The sequence below is a fragment of the Thermobia domestica genome, chromosome 1, assembly GCF_964235325.1.
Source record: "Thermobia domestica chromosome 1, izTheDome1.hap1.1, whole genome shotgun sequence".
In the NCBI taxonomy this organism is placed as follows: domain Eukaryota; kingdom Metazoa; phylum Arthropoda; class Insecta; order Zygentoma; family Lepismatidae; genus Thermobia; species Thermobia domestica.
This window is the reverse complement of record NC_137454.1, coordinates 328964588-328990196: the sequence shown is the minus strand read 5'-3', so window position 1 is coordinate 328990196 and position 25609 is coordinate 328964588.

The following is a 25609-nucleotide window of genomic DNA, read 5'->3' as shown; positions in this document are numbered from 1 at the left end:
TTTAAAAGTAAGTTTCAGTCTGTTTTCAAATATCTTATATTAAAGAAAAGGTCGAAATGCTAAAGGTAATATAAAGCCTGTGACAAACATCTTGACATTTCAGCTAAACGAATAAAACGCAAGCTCTGGCGCGACGTTGCCAAGTGGTAAAGGGGTGGCTATGGCTATGGCTAAGCAGACAAAATACAGCGCGATCAGGTGACAGGGGATAGACGTGGATGTGTACAAAATAAACGTGGCAATACCGTTGACCTCTCATTTGCTAGCAGCATTTAAAGGGAACTTGGAGCGCCGCCCTCAAATGTCAAGATGTTTGTCATGCCGTTTAGTTTTTGTGAAACATGAACGATATACCGGTAACATTTATTTTTTTCTGTTGTTCGTATGCAGTTCTTCCACGGATGCAGAATTTCTTTCATTGCACTTTTTCTAATCTTTCAAAGAGACTTTTCTTTTGGTTTCAATGGCTTTGTTGTACTTTTTGTGCATGATAAGAGTTTTTATTTGTATTTTGTATAATTTTCATTCAGTAAATTTATGCATATTCCGAGCCAGATTTGACGTATATATTTTCTAAAATTTCCATTAAAAATGTACAATTGTGATCAAAATAAGTGATTTTGTGTCAAACTCTGACACTGGCAACTAACTCGATGTATGTGCTGCCAAGTATTCTATTATCTATAACCATAAATATCTTAATTTCATACTAGAATAAAAGGAAGAATATTCTAGAAATATTTCAACTTTGAATGACTATTGGGAATCAGTAATTAGGAAACTATTAAGAAAACTATACCCTTAACAGAAGTTCTCTTTAAATAGTGCGCATAGGCTTTCAACCAATCAGAGATAAGTACTTATTAAGTTTTTCCAGTTTCGGCCAATCAAAACCAAGTATTTGTTTGCATCTTTCAGGTGTGAATTTTACCATGTATCCTAGTATTTGTCCTTACACTTTTCTGAAAATTATCCCGATATTTGCGTCTTCATTACCGACTTTTCCTAAGTGTTGTGAGAAAGACTAGTGAAATTTTAGTGCTCAATTTTGCTATTTTTGAAGTTCTGGTGTGTAATAAATTGTTGTTCCACTAACCTCAAATGGTAATTCTAGGTCTCTATGTATAGCGCAACTTTTAAATGCAGTAAAGATAAATATTTAGAAAGTGTAAACTGCTCCTGTGATTGATTTTGTGTCCTTGAGCAAAAACTGGTTCTTTACGGGCAAAAGACACGACAATCTTTCTTCCGAAGAAAAGCCATAACATTTATGGACAGGCAAACACCACTACGGGACAAAAGCCACAGAACCTTCGGAGCTAGAGCCCTCTGAAAATTGGTCACTCGGATCTATGAAATGCAGCATCATAATTCGAGAACGAAATATTGCCTAGTAAATAGTGCTTATTTTGAGTCAAAATTCAATTAATGTATCAGTGGTGGAGCAGGGATGGCTACAGAGTTAGTTTCGAAGCATAGAAGGAAATCCATGAAATCTTCTACAAACGCAAAATTAATTAAGAAATAAAAACTGCCATACATCCCATACCTATATTATAAAATTGAAGGTGACTATGTTTGTGACTCTTAATCTCCTGAACCGCCCGACCCCTCTCGATCAAATTTTCAACGTAGATGCGGTTCTAGCCTGGGAGTGTTTTTAGCTATTTATTTTGACGGTACAAAGAAAAAAAATAAATAAAACTTAATAACTCATGAACCAACCGACCGATCTTGATCAAATTTTCAATGTAGATGAGGTTCGGGACTGGAATGATTTTTATAATTTCATTTTGACGGAGCAGCGTAGGGGACGGGGTGAGATATAAAAAAATCAATAAATATAAAAATAAAAGTGACTACGTTCGTGAATTAATTAGGCCTACTTTTGAACCACCGAATCGATCTCAATCAAATTTTCAACATATATGAAGTTCAAATCTGGGAAGTTTTTTATCATTTCATTTTGACAGTGGATCTTAAGGGAGGAGGAGGGGAAGTATATGAAAATGAATAAAACTTAATAACTCTTGAACCACCTGACCGATCTCGATCAAATTTTCAACATAGATAAGGTTCGGGCCTGTTATGTTCTCTTCATTTAGCTTTTACAGTGCAACGAAAAGGAGGGGAAAGGGGGTGATATATGTCAAAAAAGTAAAAATTAAAGTGACTGTCTTTGTGACTTCATCACGTTTAAACCACCCGACCGATCTTAACCAAATTTTCAACATAGATAAAGTTCAGATATGAGGTGGTTTCTATCATATCGCTTTAACTGTAGAATTTAGGGGTGAGGGAGCGGAAGGGGAAAATGTATAAAAATAAATAAAACTCTTGAATCATCCGACCGATCTCGATCAAACTTTCAACATAGATAAGGTCCGTTTCGGGATGTTTTCGTTATTTCACTTTTACGGTGGAACCTAGAGGAGGGGAAGGGGGAGATAACAAGAATAAAAGTAAAAGTGACCGTCTTTGTGACTTCATCACGCTTTAACCACAGGACCGATCTTAATCAAATTTTTAATATGGATGAAGTTTGGAACTGGGGTGGTTTCAATTATATCACTTTGACGGTAGACCTTAGGGAAGGGGAAGGCGGATATATATATATATATATATATATATATATATATATATATATATATATATATATATATATATATATATATATATATATATATGTGTGTGTGTGTGTGTGTGTGTGTGTGTGTGTGTAAAAAAATGAAAGTGACTGTCAATGTGACTTCACTCTTGAACCAGTTGACCGATCTCGAGCAAATTTTCAACATAGATGAGGTTCGGGTCTGAGATGGTATTTATCTATTCACTTTGACGATAGAAGTTGGAGGAGGAGGTAGGAGGGAGAGATATATAAAAATGAATAAAACTTAATAACTCTTGAACTACCTGACCGATCTCGATCAAATTTTCAACCTAGATTAAGTTCGAACATGCAATGACTTTTGTCATATCACTTTGGCGATGTAACTTAAAGGAGCGGAAAGACATTTACAAATGATCGAAAATGACCGATATTAGTGTCAAATGTATAGTTTTGGAGGTCGCCGAGATGAACAGTGACACTTCTGATGCCATTTAAATCCAAATTCAGCCCCGAAAAAATTGTGGGAGGGGATATATATATATAATCAAAATGACCAATATCAGTCATTTTCGTACTTTTCGTGGTCGCTGAGATGAACAATGACACTTCCGATGCCGTGGCCCGCAACATGGGGAGGAGAGGGGATATATAAAAATAACCGAAAATGACCAATATCAAGGAGCGTTTCAGTAATTGTAAAAAGTGACTGACTAACGAAACATTACTATTTTTTTTTCTTAATTTAACCCAGCAAAGCGGATAATTGATGCTAGTACACTGATAAACCAATGGAATCTAGAGTGAAAAAGTCACTATGTTCTTAACCCTATCTCGGTCCGACATTTAGTTCACGACTTATGACTGTATTTTATAGTTCTGACCAATTTTCGGCGGACTATGGCTCCTAAATGACACGTTTGTGCACGCAAGTTGGTATATAATAGTGATAGGCAAACTTTTCTAGGAAGGTGTTAAAGAAAAACTTTAGATGGGTCAATATAATTTATTAAAAACAATGGTACATTTTAGAAAATTTTTGTAATACCTACTAATTATCAGGAGACTATAAAGGGAAATGTGATAAATTAGATTGTGAATTAATTTCTAAGTTTCTTATAATCTTATTCAAGTTTAATCTAAATTTCTCATAATCTGGAATTCATTGAATCTTAAAAGTGAAATTAAAATCATCAGCTAAGGAATATTGCTGCAAGTCAGACACCTTTCAGGGCACCGTATATATATGTATATGTGTGCGTGTCAGAATTTATTTTCCAAATTGGTTTGCGTTGTTTCCAAACACCTTGTGTATACTGTGGATTATATATAGAAATTGTAGACTATAACCTACTAACTATGTACCTGAGTTTTCTCGGGATTCTCGTTTCCTCTCACTATCTTCACACCACTATTATCATGCATTTTATCCTCACTATATCCTTTATCCTCGGAGCATAATCGTGGAACGTTAAACAGTAAAATAAAGAGCCCATTAATTCGAAAGAAATTACATATAATATGCTCGATATTAAATACCGGTACTTATGTGAAGTGGACAAGATAAAGGAAGTTAATACTATTGTTTGCCTCATTGATGTGGAATTAGTAAATATTCCACCAAAACAATACTTTTACTGTAAATTCTTTTTAATGTTATCCTTAGCAATGGTAAATGTAATTTATTTTATAACGAAATAGGATTCAACAATGTCGTCATACGCAAAGAGTCTTGGGACAGAGTTGGCGTGGGTCAATGAAAACTTGACCCACGACCCACTGACCCACCACCCACAATGACCCATGACCCACCACGACCCACCATCCACCGTGACCCACTCTGACCCACCACCCACAATGACCCACCATGACACACCACCCACGGTGACCCACTCTGACCCACCACCCACCGTGACCCAACACCCACGGTGACCCACTCTGACCCACCACCCACCATGAACCACTCTCATCCACTTTGACCTACTCTGACTCACCAAAATCCATCGTCATCAACTCTGAACACGATCCACGGCCTCTTCTGAACTGACTAAAAAGTTTACACTTGTAATAAAAAAAGCATATGAAATTGTCACTAATCGGAGTTTGAATTTCTAGTCAATCGCTCAAGCACCACTCTGCTACAATAACAGTGGATCTGACCTTTACAATATAAAATGGTAAAGTGTTTGTCAGTGAGGAAATTGAAACAGTTCGAGGTGGGGGGAAATTAGTGTGCGCCTAAAATATATTTGTACTAAGAGAGTATTCTTTCAAGTGTTAATTTCTGAACGCATTCCAAAAGAAGCTTCTATTCACAGGAAAATACCCCTGTACAATATGGAAAAGGTTATGATTTCTCAGTTCACAGTATTTTTCTCACAAAAGACTTGAAAAATCAGTTGTTCATAGGGTATAAAGGTGCTCGGGTACCCTCTGTGAGAGCGTCTCCATAAAGTATGCTCATAATTGTAATTTGTGTAATCACTAAAACACCACGTTAAATTTAAGTTACAAATATGCATAATTGCAATTATTATGAATATTTATTCAAAGTAGTTTACCTAAAGCAAAGAAGAGACTTACTAAAAATTAGGTACAAAGTTGAGTAACACAAATAAGCCATTAGTAATACAAGTATACATTTTCCGTAACTCGTAATTTTCCACCTTAAAACAAATCTGAAATCGGATTTATTTCCTGTTGGTAACTTTTTGGCGGTAAATCATCCGCAGTGAAATGATGTCCATCCTTCAGCCAAGAAATAACTAGCTCGTCTACTTTGAGCTTGTCTAGCGGTGGGCCATTAACATTGATGAGCAACAAGTTAGACAATGTTTGAGCACTCAATCTATTTCTAATATCAGTCATCTGTAAATTCATAAGGGGAAATCCCCGTTCGCACTCTGTCGTGGATTCTTAGTCAGTTTTGTCAGCAAGAAATATCATCTCTATGACCATACAACATCTTTTCCATATCGACCATGTCAGTTGGCAATGTCGACCCATGTAGAACAGAAACTTCATCTACCACGCCTTTGATAGGGAATCTTGTGAATAAATTATGAATTAAAGCCTGATAAACTGATGATTTCTTATTTGTTTATAAATTTAATTTTTGTAATTACACATGAAGGTTTGATACCATTACCAAGTTCCCTCCCCCGTCTAGAAAGCGAAAGGGAACGAGGTTCCTGGAAAGTGTTCAGAGTTGAATGGGAATTTCCCTCCTTCTTCAACTTCAATTCCCACACTGCTGTTTGCCATGTGCCAAATTACGATGAATTTAAATTAAATCATCATAGTATAATTATTTCCTTGTTGAATTATCAATACTTTTCAGTGGAAAAAAGGATGAAATTCCAATGTTCCAAATCAAAGTGAGTAGACCAACGTAAAGGGAGAAAAAGTGTAAAATTTTTCATACAATTATGAGTACAATCCAATTTCAAATTTCCGTGTAATTAAGCTTACAGTATAAATTTTATGCCTATTTTCTCACAACTTTATGGGTTGATTCTGCCCTGTGCTGTAAGCGCTCCATATAATAAACATAAGCTTCAGCAATTATTATAGCAGAAAGCAATGGATATATGAAGCCAAGCACTGTATTTTTTGTTTCTAATTTTTTTCTTAAATAACATCGATCGTTTTCGATCATTTTTACAAACCAACTCACTACCAATTTTTCATATATAGAAAGTGCCCCCCCACATAAATGAGAATTTAAAAAAATGCTAGGGCATACTCTGTTTATTTTCAATAAAGAGTTAATACACTGAATTTCATCTCTGTAAGTTTAACGGCTTGCGAGATACTCATTTTTTTTTCGCAAAAATTCGGATCCTCGCTACCTTCTTAGGATATTATGCATTATAATAAAAGCAATATAACATCCCAATTTAGGTTAAGGCCTAACTATATACCAAAAGTAATTTCATTTGACTTTGCAATTTGACCGTGATAATCAGGCACATTCAATTTTTTATATAATAATTTATATATTACAGTGATTCAAAAATTTATTTTTCCAGTAGTTAGCTCTAAAAACTCACAGGTCTCGAAAGCCAAGTAGTAGTGTAAGTCCTATTGCTATTATTACTATTAAAAAATATCAATATCCAAAAGTGCCTGAAGTTCTTTTTTCGCTTTGTTAGATATACTCACCTCAGGTAAGTAGACAGAAATAAGTGGAAAAGGAAGGGAAATGAAGGTCTTGAAAGTAAAACGGAGACAAATTTACCAGTCTTCAGAAGATACTGTCTACAATGCAGTGAGCAGAGAGGGTCGGTAGATCATACTGAGTCGGTGGGTCTCAGTGGGTCATGGTGGGTGGTGGATCGCAGTGGGTCACGGTGGGTGCTGGGTCACAGTGGGTCACATGCTCTTGACCCACGACCCACTGACCCACCCAGAAAACTTGACCCACTTGACCCACTGACCCAGTCCATATCTGGCAAAGACAGGGCTGTGTTTACGCATAAGCCAACGTGGAGCACCGGGGCGAGAAATTTTCTGCGACCTATGTTTTTTATATATATATATATACTAGAATGAACATTTATAAGGCTATATTTTTCGTATATGAGGTCAATACTGTTGTACTTTTTGGCCACCAAATGTCACTAAATACACTGATGCAATAGAAAATATACAATTTAAATTCTTAAAAATGTTTGCATACAAGAAAACCGGTTTCTACCGAAAGTATGTCCCTTATGAAGACTTAGTAACGAATTTTAATTTTCAAACATTAGAAAAAAGCAGATGTTTTTGATTTGTTGTTCTTACATAAATTATTAAACGGTAAAATTGATTGTCCAGAATGTTTCAGAACTATTATTACGTGTCCCAACAGGTAATACTAGAACAGCAAACACTGGGACATTCTATTGTAGAAAAGCAAGAACTAACATTACGTAAGTTTCTTCTGTGGAGAATGTATGCTTCATATAACGAAATGATTAGAGTTCATGTAGTAGATGTGTTCAGAATGTCAGAGAACAAGTTCATTAGAATTATAATGCAATAACTTATGTATAATTAGATAACGTATATTTGTGTATGTATAATAGTGTATGTTAAATAATTATGTGTACGACAACAGTATATAACTAGACATTAAGCCTGTTGTGTTGTCCTTATGAAATAAATAAATAAAGACTATTCATGGGTAGAATTTCCGGTGGCTACTAGTGATGAGCAAATGCAAGACCAAGAGCAAGACCAGGGTGGTCTTGGTCTTGCACATGCAGTCTTGGTCTTGGTCTTGCACACTCAGTCTTGGTCTTGGTCTTGGTCTTGCTTGCAAGAGTCTTGCAAATCTGGCTTTTAAGAAATTTTATGCTTTTTATAGGCAAATTTTATTTTGGATATAAGGAATAATAAATTCTACAATGCGCCAATAGTAACGGAAATACAATGTATGTTTCTAAATGTAATATAGTTTACCTTCGTGTAAATATGATAATAGTGTACAACATAGGCCATGACCTTTATTTTTTTCCAGTGGGTGCCCACGCTTCACTACTTATAAGATAAATAACAACGTTTCTTAATCTTTTTATACTTTTTTAGCAGATCCAATACTCCACTGGTTCCCAAACTGGGGAGGCTGCCTCTGAGACGCATGAAAGAAAATCAAGACACACATTACAGACGGTAGAGATGCTGTGAAAGGTAAACTTCTTGTGTTGGAGTTCATGCAGGTAGTGAGTGTTCAAGATAGGACATTCAAGGACCTATAATCAGTGTTCGTAAGCTTCCTTAAAAAAATTTCTCTCGACTGACTCAATTTTTTCCCTTTTCTTATCAAATTTTCCCTGGTTTCTTGAGTATCCAATTCCTATGACAGAAGATATGTGATAAGATTAATTTATCTATATTAAACAACCACATTTGTTTCGTTCATGTTTTCTGCTCCTAATTCTTTTACTTTTTCCTTTTTTTTTACAAAGAAAAAGATACACACAAGTACTTCTAGCGAACAATGGGTACAAATTATGCTATTTTGAATTGGCACACACACACACACACACACACACACACACACACTTTGCTATCGTATTATTGGCTTATTTGTGTTCATTTCACGGACACACACAAAGAAAAGTTTAAACATTTATATTGGTCAAGTAGCCTGCGCCAGAATTTCCCTACATTTTCAAGTTTTATCGAAAAAATCTTTTTTTTCCTTTCTGCTAAATTTACCTAGGAAATTTCCCTAGATTAGGGAAATTTCCCTCAAACTACGAACACTGACTATAATCCCTCATAGAACTTTGGCGGAACGGATAACCAGGCGATATGTCCATGAGTAAGAGCAGGACGAAACAAAGACCTTGTATGTATAAAGTCTGTGGTAGGACGAACAAAGACCTTGTACAGTACATATAATGTATGAGGTTCGTACTGAGACCCCAGTTGGTTCCTCCTAAACTGCGCAACAAATTGATTCTTCGGCGTATATTAGCTTCTAAATTAGAGAGAACTTTTCAATTGAGAAATAAAATAGGACTCTTCCATTATCCTTATGCATTTAATATTTTTGCCGCTCCAGACCATTAAAAAGAATATTTGGCCGCCATTCAATATTAATTTATACCACTGTAGAAAATTTGAGACAGTTAACTGAATAATCAATATTTAGCTGGAACAGAAAGAATAAAATCCATATAATAAATGTATCTTTACTTGTTGTACGCATTTTATTTTTATTCTGTTCCACTTAAATATTGATAATTCACTTCATTGTCTCAAATTTTCTACACTGTTTTAATTAATATTGAGTTGAAGGTGACATTCTTTTCAATGGTCTGGAGTGGCAAAAGTATTAAATGCATGAGGATAATGGAAGAGTCCCATTTTATTTGACCAAACGTTTATAAGCATTTCCTGTATAGACTGACATCTTTATTTTTAAATTAATAATACAATGGTCTTGTGATACGATCCTGATAATTATTCACGTATTGAAGCTGAAAAGAGTTGTCTGATACGCGTTGAAGAATTAATTTACACAGCAATAAAGAAATACAATACAGATAGAGAGGTGAGACAGGGGTAGCAGGTAGTCGCTCAATTTATATCTGTGAGATGTTATGCATTCCAATGGGAAGTGTATCAAAATGGAAACTTTCAAAAATAAAAGAAGAAAAAACAAAGGAATTGAGCGGAAGAGGGTAGCAATGACTACCGGAATAACTTGTATTCTTAAAAAGCGAATAAAAAAGCAACAAAAACGCAATGATGAGCGTACGCGTAACGCGTTGTTCTCAAACTTGTTTTTGTAGCAGGTGTCGTTTCTGTTACAATCAACAACTGGACTATGTTTACCATAGTATAACATTCAACAGAAGGAATTTTTGATACTAAGATTCACCACCTTGCTGATCACTTCTCCCTTTCTCCTGTTCATTCCCCTCTCTTCGTCTTCGCAAGTTCTTCCTATCATTGCTTCTTCTTTGCCATCCTTCCGTTTGCGCTTACCTTTCTTTTTATATTCGCTTTCTTCTTTTTCTCTCTTTTTGTAACCTTTGTTCTACCTCATTAAGTGCCACCTGCTTTTTAATATTTGGAAACTCTTTTCTTAAGAATGCTTTATTCACTCAAATAATATTTATATATGTATACACTGTATGATTATTGAAAAAAGAAAAACTCAGGCCAATAATCCTATAGCTAAAGAATTATCTTAATAATTCAAGCTTCTTCTAAACTTATACATTTTTTTTTTCATATTTTAATTATCTGGTTGTCAAAATGTTAACAACAAATAAATGCTCCTCTGTTTCTTGATGTTATGCTAGATGGTGTGCATGTATGCCGAATCTTTCATTTCTTAAAATGTTTGAGGTAAACTCTGGCCCGTAGCTAGCCCAAAAATTTAGGGGGGGCGGTAGAAGTTAGGGGGGGTCCGACCCAATCATGTTATACTTCATTACCATATTATAGTTCATTTGCAAGCCTACCGTGAAATTTTACGGGGGCCAGCCAAAATTTAGGGGGAGGCCGGCCCCCCGTGGATACGGGCCTGGATAAACTTCTCTCTCTACAATAATAAATCACAATATAAAATATTAACTGTTTGTTTGTGTTTGAAGTAATATTACAGATAAAAAATGAAATGAAATGAAATCTTTAAGTGTTACGTCCCACTCGCTTATGCCGACTTGGCTAAAGGAGACAGTAATGATGAGAAATGAAGGAAATACTGGATTGAAGAAGGTGGGAGGAAACGGGAAACCCCGAGAAAACTCATACCCACGGTGTTTCTCTACCACAAAGCTCATTTGGCTCGAGCTGGGATAGAACCAAGGATCCTAAGCGCTAGAGATTAACTTTTATACGTAAAAGTGCGTTTCGCGTTAAGTTAATGGTAAGTATTCACATTTAGAAATCAGAAGGGGGAAAATTCCAGTGTCCAAACGTGCTTGCGTGGATGAATTCTAGTTAATGTCCCCTTTCAGGCCCGAAAGGATTTGAAACATTGGTCTAATTGTATACCTCAGGTTCAATCTGTCCCATCAGCAATCAAACCTGAGTCTCCACGCCGAAGGCATATACGCTACGAAGGCATGTAGTCAAGAAGAAACTGTCCTATTAGGTTTGCTTTTCCTCAGTCTCTCCAAGTTAATATTGGCTCTGAAACTTTAAATATATAGGCTCTAACGTTTTTTTCGAAATCTCTTCACCTTTTCCTTTATTAATTTTTTACATTATGAACGGTCTTAATAGCTATAACCAAAACGTTGTCTTGTCTTTGTTTCTCAATCTTGTTTAAAATTAATAAGACCGAAAAGGTGCATGAAGTTTGCTAAACATTAAATTTGGTTCTGCACTTTGTGATTTATGGATAAATTTCCTCAATTTGTTATTGTGTAGTTAGTGTAGCATAATCTGTAATTTTTTATCATGGAAAAAATCATCATGTCATCTAGGAACGAGATTAATTTGCATCTTTCATGAAAGAAAGGAGATAAACCACTGCCTTGAGGAACTCCTGTAAAGTTTGAGTGATATACAGACAAAGTATGTTTCATTCAAGCAAACTCACGGTTGTTTTCAACGAATCATCGATGTTCCTACATTTGAATAAATTCTCAGACGTATCATGTCACACACAAACAAAAGATTTGTCAATGTCAATATATAGGGCCGGATTTAAGCGGGTGCACCGGTCACGTGGACGCCCTTCGTTGTAAATATACACTATCTAAAATGAGAAGCTAGCAACATTTTCCGAAACTTTCTGCCATCATATTTCCGTTTGTGGCTTAAAAGAAAGCGGAGTTTTGCAAAAGCAATAGTTTAAGTAGATTTTCTGAAGGTTGAAGCAAAGAATTCACCAAACAGCACAATATTTTTCATTCACAGCACAGATGCCTAAAGGCATTAAATAATTAAAATGTATTCTAATTCAAATGTAGTGGTATACCTAGTTATTGGTGCACCTCTCGAAATCCGAGTCGGACTGTTGCATTATGTTTTGCATCACCCTGTATATCTCGTAAAATAAGCAAAAGCGAATCGAATGACTATGCCCACGTTATTTACCGACCTCAAATTAGTATGTATACGAAATTTCGTCCAATTCGAACTTGTGAGGTTGGGACGGTTTCCTTGTAAGAAGAATGTTGGACGACAAAGAACAGAGAGAAACAGAAGTTATATGTGGAGATAAAGATACTGCGGTGGATGTGTGGATAACGCGGATAGATAAAATTAAGAATGAAGTAATCCGAGGAATACTTAAACATTAAACCAGTAGCAGAAAAGCTACAAGAAAGTGGACTAAGATGGTTTGGGCATGTAGGAAGAAGACCTTTGGAATACGTAGCTCACCGGGGAGATTTAAAACTGAATGAGAAACGAGCCCGAAGCCTGCCATAGAAGAAGTAGGAAGATTGTGTGAAGGACAACATTGTGCAATGTGGTGTCACAATGGATATGACACAAGATAGTAACAGGTGGAGGATAGTGAATCGAAAAATCGTTCCCATCTAACTGGGGAAAAGGTTTAGAAGAAGATAGACCACAATGACCTAAACAAGATAGCTTACTATAAGGTAGATTCTTATGCGGAGTTTTCGAGGTTAAAAAAAAAAAACTAGCCCTAAAAATTATTTCATTTGTTATCATAATAATAAATATTCCTATTTGAATCGAAAAAATATTTTATTTATTTACGTATTGCAAAGTATATGCAGGGTGAATTCCTTACACTTATTCCCCCCCCTTCTTGTCACTTCGAAACTAATTGACAGAAAAAGCTGAAATTTTGTACTTAGCAAACACCAAGAAGAGGGTGGAAAGTTTGATATACTCGATCATCCCACCAGATAAACAGTGTTGCCATCTGAACATAAAGTTTTATTTTTTCCAAGTGGCACTACGTCAGATTTATTACACATTTCAAAGTTATATGTAAAACAAAACATTTTCATGCCACGCTTTTTTATTCAGTGTTGTCAACTAAGGATTGTACAGTATCGTAAATATCCAGATTTCGGAGGACTCTATAATAGTATAATAAAGCAACTGAGATGAACGAGGCAGTAATTTATCTAAAGCAACTTACTGTTGGATACTATAACCATGTAACGACGTATTTCGAGAAGATAGGAAGAAAATTACAAGAAATTGAAAATATAATTTGTTTAGAAAGGCTTTATTTCGAAAAGGTTCTTAGATAAGCATCATATCTAAGGAAATAAACCGGAATGGTTTTTAATATACAAAACAACCACAATGCTGTTTACAACAATTTGAGAACTCAAACCATTCTGGAGGATATTATAAACATTCGTAAAATTTACAACAATGCTTAAAACGAAGTATTTGAGAAGTAAGAACGTTTAAAAGGATCGTTTCTTCCTTTTGCATCTACGTATAATATTATAGTAATAGTATTTAGTAGATGTAATTACAATAAGTTCTTGAAATTGCATAGTTTTAAGCAATGCCCTAAACCTTACCTATGTTTATCATATCTAATTTATGAGTATGGCTAAACAGACACACTACTAGAGGCTATCTATTTCAAGTGTGCCCTCGGAAAAAAAGTGAAACATTCTTCGTCCTCACACCCACCGACCGTTGACATTCAAGTATTGAAGGATCTCTGCCACATTAACTTATCCCTCCGCTTTCGAGAAAGATATGGGAAAACACACATCGACAGCAGAACCAGCAGGGACACACTTGAAATAGGAAGTCTCTACATGAGAAATGAATTGCGAATCCTTTCTTTCGTGCATGGACTGACGTGAATGTGTACAAAGACCTGGCAACACCGCAGCCCCTCATTTGTTAACAGAAATTCGGAACGCCACCTTCAAACACCATAAAAACTGTCCCTTAGGATAGCTGGTATGGGTGTGTTTTATCACAACGACTTCACCGAAAATTGTTGTAATGATTTTCTTCATATTTTATTAAAATTATTTCGTCATTGAACCTAGAATAAATACATAATCCATTTCCTCCTGAAGAATCCAGGAAGGACATAGTTTCCCGAAAACACCTATTATAATTTTGTTTACATATACGTTCTAAATTAATAGTTCGGAGTAATCACTGTAGTATGTCATAATTTAATTTAAGTAGAGCGTTTACCTCCGGTGCTTGGAGTCCCTGGTTCGATCTCAGCTCGCGCCGTGTGAACTTTGTGGTGGACAAACACCGTGCTCGTGTTTTTCTCGGGGTTCTCCAGTTTCCTCCCACTTTCTTCATTCCACCATTTCATTCATTACTCATCATCACCGTCTCCTTTAGCCTACCAGGCATAAACGTGTGACGTAAAACTTAAAGATTTGATTTTCACTTTTCAATTTAATTTAAGAAATTGAAAGTTTATTACGGTGGCCCTTACTGTCCACTGACGAAGAAAATAAAACTTTTGGTTTCTATACACACTTCGTTTTAACTCGCTTTATGCGAATGCTGACGTGTTTCGAAGGAAAATGACGGCATTTATAATCCTCAAAGCATGTACGTAGCCAAGGGGTGGGTCCGGGGGACCCGGACCCCTCTTCGAGACCAGAATTTTTTTAAAAAATAAGGAAGGATGAAACAGAAAGGAACGAGGAAAAGGAAAAAATCAGCATTAGAAATAAATAAGCTAAAAGTAAAAATAAATTTTTCGTCATCGCTTCTCTGCATTATCGAACATGTTCTTTCAGAAACAGTTTTCTACCGCTTCTTTAACTTGTCATTTGGCACAGGCAGTAGTTGACGCAATAATAAAAACAAAACGTTATGTGAAAAGAAAGTTCTTTTAACATTTGATTCAACAGAGAAAGGAACGCAGATATTGAAAAATATTTTACAAGACATCATTGAATATGTACTTTTTATTATAGTGGATATGTACGTTTTATAATAGTCGAGGTCATAATGAAAGGAAAATTATTACCTGCAGTGGCGTATTTACGATTTTGTTTCGGGGAGGGCTTTGCTAACTTTCGGGGGGGGGGCTTTGCCTGAAAATGTAAAAATTTTGCAAGATATTTTGTATACTTTACTATAGTAAGTGAGATTTCGGGGGGGGCTTAAGCCCGGAAGCCCCCCCCCTAAATACGCCACTGTTACCTAGGTATATTTGAATGAACAGAGGAAGGAACGTAAATATTGTAAAACCTTTTTCAATGCTTTTTTGAATATTCTTTTATTCGAGATTTCTTCATAGTTTGTTATTAAAATACTTACTAACATATTCTCATTTTGTTGTTCTAACAAACCAGCAAATGTTGGTAGTAAAATAGTTTAGATTGATCAAGTTCCTGGTGTGATAACCACAGTATTTCATGTCACGGACCCCCCTATTACGAAATCCTGGCTATGTGCCTGCCTCGAAGAAGTGAATAGGAAACACTTCTTTTGTAACATGTATCTTGTTCTTGCTAAAAGTACTTTGAAGATTTGTTCGTTAGGTGTCACTTATTACGTCTTGTAATATTCATCTAAATATACTTTGTAAGCATCACAGGTTTTGTCATATTCTAAGCAGAGAACATGGAAAATACTTTTTTTCTGTTCTGGGAAATAGTCAGCCACATGATTGCAAGTATTTTTTCGTAATATATTAAACTAATCTGTTCAATCTCATTAATATAAAAGTTATCATAATATATATAAATTGTGATTGACGAACGAAAAACGGGAGAACCAATTTAGTAAATGTTAATATTATTTTTGAAGTTGAAAGTCGGAAGTTACGTGTTGGATTTCTGACTTCTCGGTTCCACAACTAGAATGATACGTGCACTAGACAGACATGGACACAGCGAAGTCAATTTAAGACACTATTCATTTAGAATAAGACAAAAATTTAAATTTTTCAACGACGGTAGAAGTGCAGAAAGTATAGCGATTGTAAAAAGTAAATAAATAAATAAATAAATAAAAAAGGAATTCAAGATTTCAAAACTCATTTAATATTCATCGACCCTACGTGACCAAAGGGTTTTGGGATACCGTCTACCCGTTCGTACGAGTGTAGTATATACACTGTTCAATATATCTTGACCACTTTTTTAAAAATGAAATGAAAAAATATTTCAGTTTTAATCTTTCATTATAACGTACGCCCTTTAGACTAAGGAAGACGGATGATTTAACAAATGAATGATGATGAAAAAAATGTAGGGTGAGAATGTAAGAGGAAACGGGAGTAACCTGAAAAAGTCCGCGGACACGATGTTGACCACCATAAACTTATTTGGCCGGGATCGAAACAGGGACCCTACGCACAGAAGTGAGCGCTCTATTTTTACTGAGCCACCGTCCACCCGCCAATTGGTCGGCCATATTTACGGGGATAAATAACCTAAATGTTGCTGCCTTTACTAAATCTAATTATTCATTAATTAATTCACTTGAATTTTCCTTATACACAAAATTAGAGGAGCAGTTGATTGGAAACCGATAATACGAATAATAATAATGAATATTACACATTTTTTTCCAAAAAGATTATACGTATTATGTCAATATTTTATAAATTATCATTTTACTAAGAATCCTATAATTAAGCCACAAAATTTCTAAAATGATAAAGGTCTTTGAGCAAGTAATATTTAAGAGGATAATGTGTCATGTAAAACCCGTCATGTCAGTATATCAGCGTGGCTTCTTAAAGAATAGATCAACATCTACTAATTTAGCCATTATTACAGATTTTATTGCAAATGAGTTGGATAGAGAGGGTCAAGTGGATGTGATCTATACTGACTTTTCAAAAGCCTTTGATTTGATAGACCACGATGTACTGTTGCAAAAATTAACGACTTATAACTTCTCTATGCAAGCAAAAAGTTTTTCCGCATCCTATCTACAAAATCGTCAACAGGCCGTCATGTACAAAGGATATGTATCTAAATAATTCACAGCCTTATTAGGAGTTCCTCAAGGTTCAAATCTTGGTCCACTCTTATTTCTATTAGTGATAAATGACCTACCGTCTTATATTCATTATTCTAACACTCTTCTATTCGCTGACGACCTTAAAATATTCTCCAAAATTAATTCGCTTGAAGACTGTGCAAAACTACAAATAGACTTTTGTAATATTAGGAACTGGTGTGACAATAACAAGTTTAAGTTGAACATAAATAAATGCAAAACTCTTTCCTTTACCCGCAAAGAAAACACCATTAAATATGACTATTCTATTGAGGGAACTATTTTAGAGAAACCTACTTTAATTAAAGATCTAGGAGTGCTATTTGATTCTAAATTAAGTTTTACTCATCATATTGAAACAATTATTAATAATTCATACAGAAATCTTGGCTTTGTTATGAGAATAGGTAAGGAGTTTCAAAACGATGCTGCGTTAATGAAACTCTACTTTTGTTTTGTGAGATCGCAATTAGAATATGCGACTATGTCTTGGTCACCAAAAGCACAAAAACACATAGATATGATTGAAAGAATACAATCAAAATTCTTAAGATTACTTGCTTATAGAAAAACTGGTATGTATCCAAAATACGAGTCATATTCAGAAATAGTACAAAACTTCAATATGAACATGTTGAAACGGAGAGAACATAAGGATCTTTTATTTTTACACAAATTACTACATGGTAAAATTGACTGTCCCAGTCTTACTCCGAAGGTCCAATTGCATGTCCCATCAGGTAAAACCCGCGTAGGAAATAGCAGTACATTTTACTGCAGAAAGGCAAGAACAAATATCCTCGCTAAGTCTCCTATATGGAGAATGAGTGCTTCCTACAATGCAATTGAAAGGATAACTTCTATAGATGTTTCTGGAATGTCGGAGACAGTATACATGAATAGCCTTAAAAATATGTAATAATGAAAATATATAAATGTATAACCTTGTTTAAATATATATATATATATAACTAAGGGTAAATGTATTTGTAAGGAACAACACTGTAACTGGGCCTAGAGCCTGTTGTGTTGAATAAAATAAAATAAAATAAAAATGTGTCTTTTGTGCATTTTTTTAAACGGTTCTAATTATTTTTTTAACAAGTTATTAATAAATAAATCATTATTAGCCCAAGTCTGTGGTATAATTATTTGTTGTTATTATTTTGAAGAACACAGAAAGAAAGTTTTACGGATAGACTCAGTTTTTTCGGAAACTTTTTCCCCCAAGATATCAATTATGATTTTATTCATGTTTTATAAATAATATAGTGTACTTAAAAAAAAAAAAAAAAAAAAAAACTTCACACTTTTGTAAATTCATATACATTTTTAAAGACTATTGCTAGAGCTGGTTTTGGTGTCATTTTGTAACAAAGCACATCATTTTTATTTCTATTTCTTTTCTTTTTCTTTCTTTTTCTTTTTTCTACCTATTACGTTCAATATGACTGAAGCTGTTTTTCTGTCAAACCCTCATCAGTATGTCAGGCGTAACTATTTCAACTCCGACGTAGATTCTTGTTCTGAGCTCAGTGAGAGAAGCCGTTAAAGATGGTTTTTATAAACTTTTTTCTTGATGAATCCCCAGAAGTAAAAATAACAGGGAACAAAATCCGGTGAATGAGGTGGCAATGTAATCTACCCACTTCGATCCTTCCATTTACTTGAAAACCGGTTATTCAGAACATCGTAAACCTTGGTGAGGTAGTGCGGCTGTGTGCTATCTTGCTGAAAGTATATGCGGTGCACTTGGTCACCCTCGTCAACCAAGTTTTCCAGCTTATCTAGTACACTATGACATTCTTTTGAAAACAGAAATGACCACAAACTTTGCTCTTAGTTAAAACATTAATAAAACATCACCTTTTGGGGTATCACGAACATGTCTCAAGGATTGGTGTGGATTTTCACTGCCCAAATCAGATCATTGTGTGTATTTGCTTTACCACTTAAATGGAAAGTCACTGAAGATTATGTTTGCAATTAAATAATCGCGTTCATTCAATCGATGCAATGTTATTGCACAAAATTCCTTACCAGAAATCCTATCAGTGTAATTTGGTCCTTGTACCGTTGTTAATATGGACGGTTTGAGATGCAAACTCAAACTCAACACACGCCATACACTTGCACGTGGAGCACTCAGCTTCCTAGAAGCATACCGGATTAGTTTTGTAGGATTGTTACCATAGCTTTGCTTCACTTGCTCTACGACATCGTCATACATACGAAAACGCTGTGACAATTCCTCGTATCTCATTGAACAGCCGTTTCAACAAAGCTTTTGTGCCACTCTAAACGGTAAGCCTACTGAGAAGATTTTTGCCATACTCGGGACGAAACTTTCGTGGCACAATTGTCGTAGAATTTGATTCTTCGAACCAAAACATACAGCAAGCGCGCACAGGACCAATTAAGGCAGCGAACTCTTGTACAATTATCGTTGATCCTATTTTCTAGTGCAGTACTAGAAGTACATAGTCAACAGTGGCGGATCTAGCCCGGGGCCGGAGAGGCTTAGCCCCCCCCCCCAGTTTTTTAAATAACAAAAATAATTTAAGCATTATTTGTATATTTTTGAAAGTTTATAATAAACTCATGATATACCTATCATAGTCTGGGTTCTGCTCCCCCTAGTTTTTACCTCCTAGATCCGCCACTGATCGTTAATGTCGAACGCACACTCAAAATTCTTACGTAAGGTTTATTATGCATTGGAATTAGCTATGGGAAGGTGACATTTCCAGAATCATGGGTTTCCGTGAGACCGTGCTAGTAACCGTAAATAATAATATATACAATAGAATGTGGTGTGGTAGTGTAAGTACTACAACGAGCCGAAGGATTGTGAAAATAGCAAATACTATTCTATTTTTATTCAGATTTTTAGATATTTCTATAGGAAAACGTACTCAACTACCAGTAAATACAAATGGCTAAACTTAGAAATTGGCAACTTCGAATACAGAGTTGGTCAAATCGTAATACTTAAAATACGTTTTTACTGGCTAAACACTATGTGAAATATAGCTACATTTAGCCATAAAATGGCAACAATTTGTCACAATAGAGGCTTATGAGGTAAGTCTCATAAATGTTATCACCAGAAATGGAATGAGTCAGTGAGTCATGGGGCAAGTGGGGCAATATCTGTGAGTGGCCAGTCGATGGTCAGTCAACAGGACGTAACCTGTAATTCTTGTAAACATCTTTCTGAAGCTATTTGAAGCTTTATTGTCTTAGCGTGAAGCAATAACATTTAAACTTTTACCAATGTGACTTCCATGAAGGTCACATCTGCTACTGTCACATGTGGAATTTGAGGTGTTAATTAAGATCTGTGATATCCCACCAGTTAACACCCATTGGGCCCCACCATGACCCACTCCCACCCATTGACCCACTCTGGTCAGGACATTGTAGACAGCATCTTCTGAATACTGGTGAATTTCTCTAGCTACGTTTTACTTTTAAGTAGAGATGCAAAAAAGCCAGCTTTTTTGCATCGATGGTTTTTTGCACATAAAAAGCCGGCTTTTTTTATGAAAAAACGAGAATTTTGGAAATTTTGGCTTTTTTCATTTTCATGATTTTTGTGTTTAAATAGCTTTCTTATAGCATACTCTAAAGTTAAATAAGATTCCATGACCTAAATGCCATATTTCGCTCTGGAATTCACCATCATGATGGATGGAGCACAACTTTATTTTAACTTCTGAATTATCGACATTTTTTCTTCTCTAGATCATTTCTTTTTAGTCATCCATGTTTCACTTCTTAGAGCTTAGTACTCTAACTTCCACCACATAATTAAACTTATGTTTTTTCAATATATCCATCAGAGCGTACCTTTTTCAATATATCTGTCAGAGCGTACTTCCACACTTCCGTTATACTGTAGCTGTGCAATGATTTAACAATAATCTTTCGGACACAACCTTGAATACAATTTGATAGAAATAATCAGTATCGGATTTAGAAAAATATTTGGGAGGGTTTTTTCTGAATAATGTTCGGTTTTTCTAAAAATTCCTAACTTTTATTTACCGGTAAGAGGAGCTTAAGTTTATGAGTACAGGCATAACAAATATTTCGTTTCGTAGTATATTCAGCTATATTCTTCCAGATACAACCTTGAAGACCATTTTATACTGATAATTAGTGGCGGATTTAGAAAAGTATTTTGGGAGGGGCTTTTCTTATTAATGCTTAGTTTTTCTAAACATTCCTTTTTTTTTTTTTTTTATTTGACGACAGCTTGAAGTTTATGAGTAAAGGCAAAACTATTAATATGTATTTTGTTTTAGAAATTCCGTAATTTCGGGGTAGAGGCTTCAATCCGAAAGACATCCCCACCCTAACCCTCTTCGCAAATCCATCACTTCTGGTAATTAGTAACAACAAAGATTTAAAAACGATTAGAAAGGAAATCGGTCAGGACTCACAGTACACGCACTATCTCTACATTCACAGATGGAATTAAGAAAGACTTTTGTCAAAATGGTCGAATGCGGGGTTGAATTCCGGACTTCACGATAGAATCGCGATAGCTAACCACTCACTTATATTTGTTGTGCAGTTGTGCTTAACTTAAATTTATTCTCTCTCTCTCTCTTACTCTATGGTCACAAAAGCTCTCCATTGACTTTTGTCCTTATCCAATTCAATCCAGTTTCTACTCTGTATTCCTATTTCTGCTAGATTCATCTTAATATTGTCCTCCCATCTGGGCCTAGGTTTCCCTAATGGACGTTTCCCGATTGGATTTCCAGTTAAAGCTTTGAAAGCGTTCCTACTTTCTTCCATTCTGGCTTCATGACCTGCCCACCTGAGCCTCCTAGATTTGATGACCCTAACGATGTTTGGTAAACCGTATAAATTATGTAGTTCCTCGTTATGAAGTTTCCGCCATTCCCCATTCCCGTTCCTCTTGGATCCAAATATTCGTCTCAGAATATTATTCTCAAATAATTTCAGTCTGCGTTCTTCCCTCAGCGTAAGCGACCATGTTTCACAACCATAAAGCATAACAGGCATAATTATCATTTTATATATTTTAAGCTTTAAATTCCTTGACAGAATTCGCGACGACAAAATATTTTTAACTGAATAATAATAAGAATTTCCTGATTTCAGTCGACTTTTAATTTCTTTGTGGATATGATTTTCATCTGGTAATACTGATCCAAGATATTTGAAAGTATCCACTGTGTCAAAAGTATTAATTGATATTTTAACGCATTCATAATTTGCCGTATTACGATCCTCGTGAACTTCCTTGTATTTAGATTTCTCTGCATTTACTCACGTCCCTGCAAGCGCTTAATAAGGCCTCTGCATTTCTTTCGATTGTTCTCCTATCAGATTTACATCATCAGCATACACCATAACCTGATGAACACCATTCAACTCTAGACCCTGGTTCCTATCTTTGATTTTTCTTATAGCGTACTCCGGAACAAAGCTGAATAATAACGGCGATAACGCATATCCTTGTTTCAGGCCAATCTTGACGTGGAAGCTCGCCTTTTTCTACTCGGACTTTATTCTGGGATTCATTTAAACACTTAATAAATCTAGCTTTTTCGGTATTCCAAATTCTGTAAGAATGTTGTACAATGTTCCCTCCTAACCGAGTCGTAAGTCTTTCTAAAATCAATAAACAGTTGAGGTACTGGGTAATATATTCCCATTTCTTTTCGAGTATTTGTCGAATGGTAAATATCTGGTCGATTTCGACTAAATCCACACTGATAATCTCCAATAATTTCAGCTGCATACGGGGTCAATGTTATTAATTGAATGTTAAGAGAAATGCCTCGATAATTATTACAATCAATTTTGTCGTTTTTCTTGTAAATTGGAACAGTGATTGATTCTTCCACTCTTTTTAAATGTATTCCATAGTTTTTCTTTTTTGAAAAAAAAAAAGTTTCGTAACGATATGTTGAAGTTTCTTGTTAAAAATTCAGAAACCTTCAGGACTGGGTAAACCGTGATGGTGGTTATGTATTCTACAGCCTAGGAAACCATACGCCCAGATGAACCGTTTATTACGTATATGATCCATGAACAGAAAATTCGATACTTTCCCGGTTGTGAACAAGCTTAAGGAACAGTCAGTGCATTACAGAATGTAGAGCTTTACCGATTTTGTAGATCCAAAGCGCCTGATAGGTGGTAACAGATTATTACGTATGTGATTAATCAGTGAAAAATTTCAAGAACGTACAGAACCACCCGAAACGAAGCTCTTGATGTGCAGATTTCTCTCATGTTTTCCTTTATTTTGCTTAAAAAAGAGGGTGTGTGATATTTTGAAGTAAAAAATACCACATACAATTTTGCTAGTTATTTTTGTGTCATTTTTTAAAGTACTTATTGTATATAAGAGGTTAAAATATTATTACATATAGGGTATTGGTTAATCCTTTGGAATTCATAATGTAAATATGTTAAGAATTTTTAAACATGTTTTTGAAATTCATGGTTTATTTTCGAGGTTTCATATTATTATCTGCATCAACCACTAATTAAATGAGTTTTTTGTTGTAGGGAAGCGAAATAAAGTCTGCTTTATCAGTTTAAAGCAAAATTTTCAAAAAAGCCCAAAATTTCCCAAGCAAAAAAGCGAAGCAGAAAAAAACCAATTTTTTTTCAAAAAAGCCGGGTTTTTTCCGAGCCCTTGCATCTCTACTTTTTAGGCTTCCACTTCCCTTCTTTTTTTTTTTTTTTTTACTTACCTGAGATGAGTACGTCTAAGTGAAAAAGGGACTTAGGCACTTTCGAATATTAATATTTATAATTTGAATAATAGCAATAGAATACAACTTCGCTTTCGAGACACAGTCGAATTTTTTACTTTTTTCGTTAAGGTTTGCCTACTGTACCTTGTTTTGAGACTCGAATTTCATCGTATTTTCCAATGTAAAGTGCCTGCAATTCATCCAGGAAATAATTATAATTGATAATTAAATTGAAACTTATCGTAATATGCCCCATGACAAACATTTTACCATTTTCTATCGTAAAGGTCAGATCCACTGAGTGGTGCTTGAGCGATTGACCGTAGAAATTCAAACTCCGATTAGTGATAATTTCACAGCCTTGTTTTATTACAAGTGTAAACTCTTTAGTTAGTGGAGAGGGGATCGTGGGTCATGTGTAAGAATTCATGACGATGGGTTTGGTGGGTTAGAGTGGGTCATGGTGGATCGAAATGGATTACGTTGGGTGGTGGGTCAGTGAATCATGGGGTCAAGTTTCCATTGACTCACGCCATCTCTGGTTATCGCTACAAGCTAAAGGTAGAAGGCTTGCGCAACGTACTAATACTACTGTAATTCTTGAAAACATCTTTCTGAAGCTATATGAAGGTTTCTTGCCTTGAAGCAACAACATTTAAATTTTAACCAATGTGACTTTCCTGAAGGTCACATCTGCTACTGTCACATGTGGAATTTGAGGCGTTAATTAAGATCTGTGTTATCCCACCAGTTAAAAACAAATAGTACACAAAGATTCAAAACTAAGTACATTATACTGTGTGTATATATAAATGCATGTAGAAAGAATTGAGTTTTGCGTGCTTACAACAGGTGTGTGTGTGTCTGTGTAATAGACCAGACCATGCAATGGCGCGCACGAAACAACTTAAATAAAACATTTTGTTTTGAAAAGGAAAGTTAGATAATTCAACAGCGAGAAATAACGGGAATTAAAAGCAGCAGTTGCAAAATAATTAAGAACAGAAAAGGGCAATAGACACTTCTTTCTTACATGTGCGTGTAGTTATATATATGTGCGTTCTTGAGTACTTTATACAAATTAACCTTTCTTCTTGTGGGATGGCTTTTGGAGCAGACATAACGCTAGACAGAAGTCGAGGACAGACACATCAGCCACAAACCTCTAAGAGCCGTTAAACAGGTTTAGCAACGTGGCACGCGCTTCTGGTGTCACGCGAGTTTGGAAGAAGTTACCCAAAATGAAGGAAGGCCTCGGGCTTAGACTTCGGACACGATGTATATAATACGTAGTTTTTATAAAGAAAAAAAAAATAAAAAAATAAAAAAATCACTAGCATCTGTCATAAGCTGTGCGTGTGTGGCTGGTTTTCCTTGTTATTTTTCAAACTCATTTTGTTTTTTATTCTTTGTTGTCTTCCTTAATTGCAAAAGGCTTTTGGACCATCTCTCCTGCTTTTAGGCGATTAAAGCGCAGTTGAGTTTGCCAGTTACAAATCCACAGACGTATAAATACAAATCTGAATATTTGTTTCTGTTGTTCTTTAAAAAAATGTATATATCTCGTGTTTCAACTTATGACAGAAGCTAGTTTCACCAGAATTTTGTGTTTAATTCTTTTATGTATAAATGTGTGTTTCATTGACCTGACAGCAAGGAACACCTGCTTTTTCTTTGATTTTAAGATTTTATTTTAGTTCATCTAAAGATCTACGTTTTCGTATAACGTCATGCTACTTACCTTCCAGTGCTTTGAAAATCGTGTTGATTGTCCTATAAAGTGGAACACATTCGGAGAGTATTTTTAGGTAAGTAGTATATAGATACAGTATTGCTTAAATGTTTGTCATAA